This window comes from Bos taurus, chromosome 2 (assembly GCF_002263795.3).
Source record: "Bos taurus isolate L1 Dominette 01449 registration number 42190680 breed Hereford chromosome 2, ARS-UCD2.0, whole genome shotgun sequence".
Taxonomy (NCBI): Eukaryota; Metazoa; Chordata; class Mammalia; order Artiodactyla; family Bovidae; genus Bos; species Bos taurus.
Window position 1 is genome coordinate 132,171,885 of NC_037329.1, and position 7,290 is coordinate 132,179,174.

General features: G+C 54.6%; 1 long non-coding RNA gene across 1 annotated transcript; it reads left to right on the forward strand.

Moving 5' to 3' along the window:
- The first annotated feature begins 1,197 nt into the window (after window positions 1-1,197).
- Window positions 1,198-5,485, forward strand: LOC132343460 (uncharacterized). Its single transcript, XR_009492300.1, has 2 exons — window positions 1,198-4,456; window positions 4,868-5,485. It is a non-coding gene; the product is annotated as an uncharacterized lncRNA (long non-coding RNA).
- Window positions 5,486-7,290: the final 1,805 nt, after the last annotated feature.

Sequence of the window (7,290 nt, forward strand, 5' to 3'; positions counted from 1 at the left end):
TTCCGTGAGTGACGCCAGGAGGTCCCCAGGAGGGACTGTGATGCCGCCCGTGTCTCTGGTCTGGTTTTTGTTCAGTGTCTGGGGAAGCAGAAAGGAGATGAGGAGTGCAGGCAGTCCCCAAACCCACCCCGGGCCTGCTGGGTGCTTATCGGGGGGGCACCCGGAGCAGCCCCTTGAGGGGCCCAGCCAGGTCACAGCTGCCCCCAGCCAGGCTTTCCTTACGAGGCTGGACAAAGACTGATGTCCAGGAGGCCCAGACTCAGTCCTCAGGTAGATTCGAAGCAAGAGAATGGCTTGGCAAAGCTGGTACCTAAACCCAGGACTCCTCTTTTTCCCTTGCTCGGTCACTTCATCGAGGTGTCATTTGTATACAAGAAAATGCACCAATTTCCAGTACACAATTTGGTGAATAATGACAGATGTATGGAGTTGTGCTGCCGTGCCCGCAGTCATGACACAGACCATTTTCATCAGCCCATGCCCCTCTGCAGTTGCCCCCAGGCCCAGGTAACGTGATCTGTGTTCTTGTTGCTGTAGCCTTGCCCTTTGCAGAATTTCACGTAGACGGAGTCACACGATGCGTGTCCTCTGGGTCTAGTTTCTTTCGTTCAGCACAATTATTTTAAGACTCAGCCCTGTTGTTGCTGTAGCAGGACCTCATCCCTTTCCACCACCGAGTAGTACCCCACCGGATAGTGGCATCACGTTTTGTGCATTCACCCGCTGCCGGGCATTGGGGTTGTTTCCAGTTTTTGGCTGTTACAGATAAAGCTTCTGTGATCACACAGAGGTCTTTTGCGTGGACACTTGTTTTCATTTCTCTTGAGTGAAATCACTGGCTCATATGGTAAGTGGATGTCAAGGATGTGGCAAAGCGGATCTGCTGCTTTGCATTTTCACCAGCCGTGAGTGAGAGTTCCACTTCTTCGTCACCCTTGTCAGCGCTCCAACCCAAGACTCATGCCCCCGCAGCGCAGGCAGCAGTGAGATGTGGACTGAAGAGGACAGCTGGGTCTTGGTTGGGCTGCTCACCTCTGGGAGGATCTTAGGCTGTCAGAGTAGCAGGAACCTCTAGGGATGTTAAACTCTGTGCTGCCATTTTACAGACGGGAAAACAGAGGCCCGGAAGGGGAAGGGACCTATCCTTCGCCGAGTGCCAACAGAGCTGGGAGGAGGCAGTGGAGTGACGGTAAGAGCAGGGTTTTGGAGGTTGGGTTAGCCCCAGATTCTAGCTCGGGTTTAATCAACTACTAACCTCTCTGAACTTCCCCTCTTCTTTCTGTAAAATGGGGACAAAAACATCCTCCTCAGATAGATGGAACTTGAGAAGTTCCAGAAACATTTACTGGGCGCTTAGCAGGCACCAGGCACTGTTCTTGGTGCTGGGGATGTAGCAGAGAGTGAGACAGACACAGGCTCCGTGTTTGGGAGCTTCCAGACAGTGGGGGGTGGGTGGGGAGGCAGACTATAAGTCAGAAAACAAAATCAATCATAAACTGTGACAAGTGCTGTCTGAGGGAGCCAAACTGATGTGCTTCAGAGTCTCTCCAAAGAGAACTATTTAAGGTAGGATCTCAAGGATGGGAAAGGGCTGACCATGGACAGAGGGCAGGTGGTGGGGTTCCCAGGTGTGGGGATAGCATATGTGGACACAGAGGAACTGGAAAGGTGGGCTGTCACAAGTCGGGCAGTGTGATCCTGCTGCAGAGGTTCAGGACAGAGTACTCAGGAGACAGCAGTGAGCTGGCTCAGGGCTGGGTCTTCCTGGGCCTTGCTGGAGTTTAGATTTTAGATGAAGAGCAGATTTATTTTAGACACAGTGGGTGTTGCTTGTTATTATTTTTCCTTTTATTTTCCAGCGCTCCAGGGTCTTCATTCCCAGTTCAAGCCTCTTTCCAAAATCCCAGTGTAGGCAGGTGTGCGGCTGGGGTCTGCAGCCAGCTGGGCCCGGGCCCCGACTCCGACCTCCCGGAGAGCCCTGGCACGCTGAGCAGCACCAGCTGGTGGGGCAGGGGGTGGGGGAGACCATCTGCTGGTCCCTATTGTCCGTCACCCCATTGTCTGGTCCACGCCCTCTGCTCTGAGGACAGCGGGGGACAATGGGGGGAATGTGATCCCCGGGTTCTTGTTTCCCGGCCTGGCCCCTCGCCCCCACAGTGACACCAAGAGAATGCCCCCCCTGGGGTGGAGGTGGGGGCTCTGCCAAGTGGGGTTGGTGGTGCACGCATCCCTCATCATCTCCCTGGCAACCGCAGCTGCCAAATTGTTGGTTGGAGGGTTTTTTTTAGCCTTCTGGGTGGGGGTTTTCTTCTTGCATCCCCCTGGAGGTGGGGTGCTCTTGGGGGAGGATCTGTTCCTTGCTTCCTGAGGGTCCTAGCTCCTGGGGTCTGTGGATTCCTCAGGCCCCCCTGGAGCCCAGTTTAGAAACATGCCAAGTCAGACCACACACACACTTAGATGCCAGCTCTCGGAGGCACTGAAATAAACTCAGGTTTTATTTGGGGAAAAGCATCAACGTTGTCATCGCCCAAAGAATCAGAATGTTGTTAAACCTTGTGCTCATTTTATGGTTTAGCATTGGTTTTATTTGGACTTATAAGGCGGCGGAGGGGGTGGGTTGGGGGCCACATTCCCATCGCTTAGTCTCTAAAAGCATGGACCCAGCCCTCAGGGGACGTGAAGGCAGGATGCAGACCCGCAGACCGCTCCTTGCTCATCCCTCTGGTGGACAGATTCACATCTTGCAGGGCAGCTTTGAGAGCCGACTTCTTAGCAGCTGGTGAGGTCTGCACGCTGGTGTTCCAGAAATCAAAAGGGTGATAACATTAGAAGAGAGATCATAAAAGAAGCCAGACAGCAATAATGATAGCCAGTGTTTACGGAGCCTTCACTGCGCGCCAGTAATTGCCTTGTATCTGTCAACTCGTTTAATCATCACAATAAATGCAGGAGGTCAGTACTGTTAGTACCATTCCCATTTTACAGATTGTGACACAGAGGTGCAGACAGGTGAAATATACTGCCCAATGTCACACAGCTACTGGGTGACAGAATCAGGGTATGAACCGGGCAGCTCCGTGTGATGGAGGGCAGGAGGAGAAGAGGGTGACAGAGGATGAGATGGTTGGATGGCATCATTGACTCAATGGACAAGAGTCTGAGCAAACACAGAGAGATAGTGAAGGATGGGAAACCTGGCGTGCTGCAGTCCATGGGGTTGGAGGGTTGGAGATGACTGAGCGACTGAACAAGAACAGGCTACATGCAAGGAGCTCTGACATCCTTTCTCTCTGATTCCTGGCGGGCTCATGCACAGCTCTTCCAGGAGACGAGCCCCAGCCCCAGCGCATCCTTCCAGGCCTGAGCTCTGGGGACATGAACACAAAGAGCCCAGGCACCCCCTCTCCAGACTGTCCCCGTGACTTGGTGTAGCCTGGGGGTGGGAGCTGGACTGACCCAGGCTTGTGTCCCCAGTCTGATACTGATTCGCTCCGTGTTCTTCACCTCTTGGAACCCCACTCTTCCTGTCTGTAGTTGGGGTTGGTGTGAGCACTGCATGAGTTAATGCATGTCAAGCGCCTAGAACAATGTGCTCAGTAAAAGCTAAGGCTGGTTGTTATAATAGCTTTGCTTCTGCTCCCCTTTGGGGTGATCTGGGGCTTGAATAATAGGTGAAGGCAATTTGTATGGGAAAGGCAAGTGCACAAAGCTCAGGGCGCCGGTGTGACTCGTGTAGGCGTGGCGTGTTCAGTCTGGAGAGCAGGAGGGGCGGGGGGTTGAGAGGAGAGCCTTCATCCTGGGGCTCCGTGCGAGGTGCCCCCTCGGGGGCTGGTTGTGAGGAGACCAGCAGGTCCAAGGCAGGGGATGCAGCCAGGCTGCGTGTCCCGGGCTGGGGTCCTGGGGCACCTTCCTGTCCCACTCTGGGCCTCAGGCCCCATCTGTAGAATGGGTGACTAGGGGACTGGCCGCTTCGAGGCCCCGCTTGGCCTAGCCCCGATTTTCTGTGAGTTGAGAATAAGAGGAGGTGTGAAAATGAAAGTGGAAATAGACACATGGTGTGGTGGATGGATGGCAAAAATACGCCCAGTTCTCCCCTTTCCTCTGTCATCACACCATTTACCAAATGACTTCACAGCTTCTGCCCCTGAGAGGTGGAGTCTATTTCCCTGGTACTTGAGCCTGGTTGTTCTGGCAATTTGCTTTGGTCAGTGCAGCCTGGAGGAGGTGACCATGCATCTCAACAATTCTGGGCTGGCCTGCCAGAGGAGAAGAGACCCAGGGCCGGGTCACTTCTTTCATCCCAGCTGATAATCAGCTACTTGTCAGACAGGTCAGCGTGAGAGCAACCTCAGGCCCAGCCTACCTGCCCACCATCAGCCGACCTGTGAGCTGGACAAACTGAGATCTGCTGAACCCGAGTCCAGAGCAGCCAAACCACCCCCTGCCTTGCAGACTGGTGGGAAAATGAATGTTTATTGCTGTGTGCCATTGAGGTTTGTGGTTGTCACACAGTATCAGTGAGTCAGGAGATGACTGATACACAAAGTCAGTGGCCAAGAGTGTGGCTGTGACCACGATCTGACCCCGGCTGGGGATTATCTAGTGCCCACCTGGGGGGGTGGGGTGGGGGTGGGGAACCAGGCAGGGGGGTTTAGTGTCATGGTTGGGAGCTTGAGTTCTGGATGGAGACTGCCCGCCCCGCTTCAGAGCCCAGCTTGCCTCTAACTGTGTGGCTTTGGGCAAGTTGTTTAACACAGAGGTCTCTGCTTTCTCTAAAATCTGGATAATCAGAGAACCCCTTTTGGGGCTTTTTATGTGGATTGTGTTAATACGTATAAAGCACTTAGAAAAGCATTGCCATGTGTAGTTTTCACTGCAGCCATGAAACTAAAAGACGCTCGCTCCTTGGAAGAAAAGCTGCGACCAAGCTAGACAGCCTATTAAAAAGCAGAGACATTACTTTGCCCACAAAAGTCCTTCTAGTCGAAACTATGGTCTTTCCTTCAGTCATGTATGGATGTGAGCGTTGGACTATAAAGAAAGCTGAGCACCAAAGAACTGACGCTTTTGCACTGTGGTGTTGGAGAAGACTCTTGAGAGTCCCTTGGACTGCAAGGAGATCCAACCAGTCCACCCTAAAGGAGATCAGTCCTGTGTGTTCACTGGAAGGACTGATGTTGAAGCTGAAACTCCAACACTTTGGCCACCTGATGTGAAGAGCTGACTCATTGGAAAGGACCCTGATGCTGGGAAAGATTGAAGGTGGGAGGAGAAGGGGACGACAGAGGATGAGATGGCTGGATGGCATCCCTGACTTGAGGGACATGAGTTTGAGTAAACTCTGGGAGTTGGTGATGGACAGGGAGGCCTGGTGTACTGCGGTCCATGGGGTCACAAAGAGTCGGACACGACTGAGTAACTGAACTGAGCTGAAGATCAAAGATAAATATGAGATTGTGTCTTTTTAAAAAAATAATTTTATTTATTTATTTGTGTATTTCTTTTCGGCTGTGTTGGGTCTCCATCGCTGTGTGGGTTTCCCTCTAGCTGTGGAGAGCGGGGGCCAGCCCCTGGTCGCGGTGCTTGAGCCTCTCGTTGCGGTGGCCTCTCTTGTGGAGCGCGGGCTCTAGGGCGTGTGAGCCTAAGCAGTTATGTCCCGCGGGCCTCTGCAGTCGCCTTTCCCGGGCTCTCAGTGCAGGCGCAGTAGTTGAGGCCCACGGGCTTAGTTGCTCTGCGGCACGTGAGATCTTCCCATGTCAGGGATCGAACTCGTGTCTCCTACACTGGCAGCTGGATTCTTTACTACTGAGCCACCAGGGAAGCCAGAGATTGAGTCTTGATTCTACCATTGACCTGGGGGGGGGGGGGGATGGCCTTGGGTCCTTGCTAAGCTGCCATGTCTGCAACTATAACTTGGGGATCCTACTGGCCTCTACCTTATGGTGGAGATTGTGTGACCCAGAGGGTGCTCAGGAAATCTCAAGCCTTCCCTTGCAGATCCTCCCCCTCCAGCTTGGCTTACCTGCTGCTTCTGGTGACCTGGACTCTCAGAACTGGATGTGCCCTGGAGACCAGCTCTTGTTCAACTTCCTCATTAGGTAGGGAGAAACTGAGGCCCGGAGTGGGACTTGCCCAAGGCCACACAGAGTCAGTGGCTAGAACCTGTGCATTCTGACCTCCAGCCGGGTGCTTCTTTCATGATGCTGGGGCAGTTGGATCCCCAAGAGGTACGTATGTAGAGCAGACCCAGCAGGACCCTGTACCTTGTTCTACATAGATGGGATGGGCGGGGGGTGGGGACCAGTCTCTCCAGGGGGTAGTGAAGCCTTACTGATTTTTCCTATGCGCCCATCCAGTGCTGGTGCTGGAGAGTTCCTGGAGGCGTGGGGCTAGGATGCTGACCATGGAACGTTCCACCTGTGGGTCAGATGACTAGGGAGCCAGGCCTCCATATGAGCGCAAAGGGCAGCTGGCCAAGGTTGTTCCCCCGGGCACTTCAGGGAGCGCCAGCGCTCAGCTTGGTGGGTCCTGCCCGGGCTGCACATTTGGGCAGAGGCAGAGTCAAGCCCGGAGAAGGCGATGGCACCCCACTCCAGTACTCTTGCCTGGAAAATCCCATGGATGGAGGAGCCCTGTAGGCTGCAGTCCATGGGGTCGCTCAGAGTTGGACACGACTGAACGACTTCACTTTCACTTTTCACCTTCATGCATTGGAGAAGGAAATGGCAACCTACTCCAGTATTCTTGCATGGAGAATCCCAGGGACAGGGGAGCCTGGTGGGCTGCTGTCTACGGGGTTGCACAGAGTCAGACACGACTGAAGCAACTTAGCAGCAGCAGCAGCAGCAGAGTTAAGCCCAGGCCTCCTGACCCCCAACCTCGGTTGTCTGCTCAGCTTCCTCCGCACCAGCTTGGCTCCTGGCCCGGTGAATGTAACCGAGAGAAGGCAGGAGCCAGGAGGGCACAGCCCGGCCCAGCCCGGGTCTCAGCCTGGCTCCTGGGGCTTCCCTGGGGCTGGTCTCTAGCCCCACCATTGTCCCCAGTGATTACAGGGCTGCCAGGCCTGGCTGCGGCCCAGACACTCCTCCTGGGCCCTCCCAGGGGCATGGGTCCCTGACCTCATCATCCTAAGGAGCTGAGTCAGGAATTCCCCAGGCCCCAGCCTGTCTCTGTGGATGACTCTCCAGGCCTTAGCTTGTCCCCGAAGGGACAAGGGGCGGCCAAGGGCTTCCCTGCCTCTCTCTGCCCCTTCCCGGGCAGCCTGGCGGGGCTGAGGGTGCTGTGTGTGCA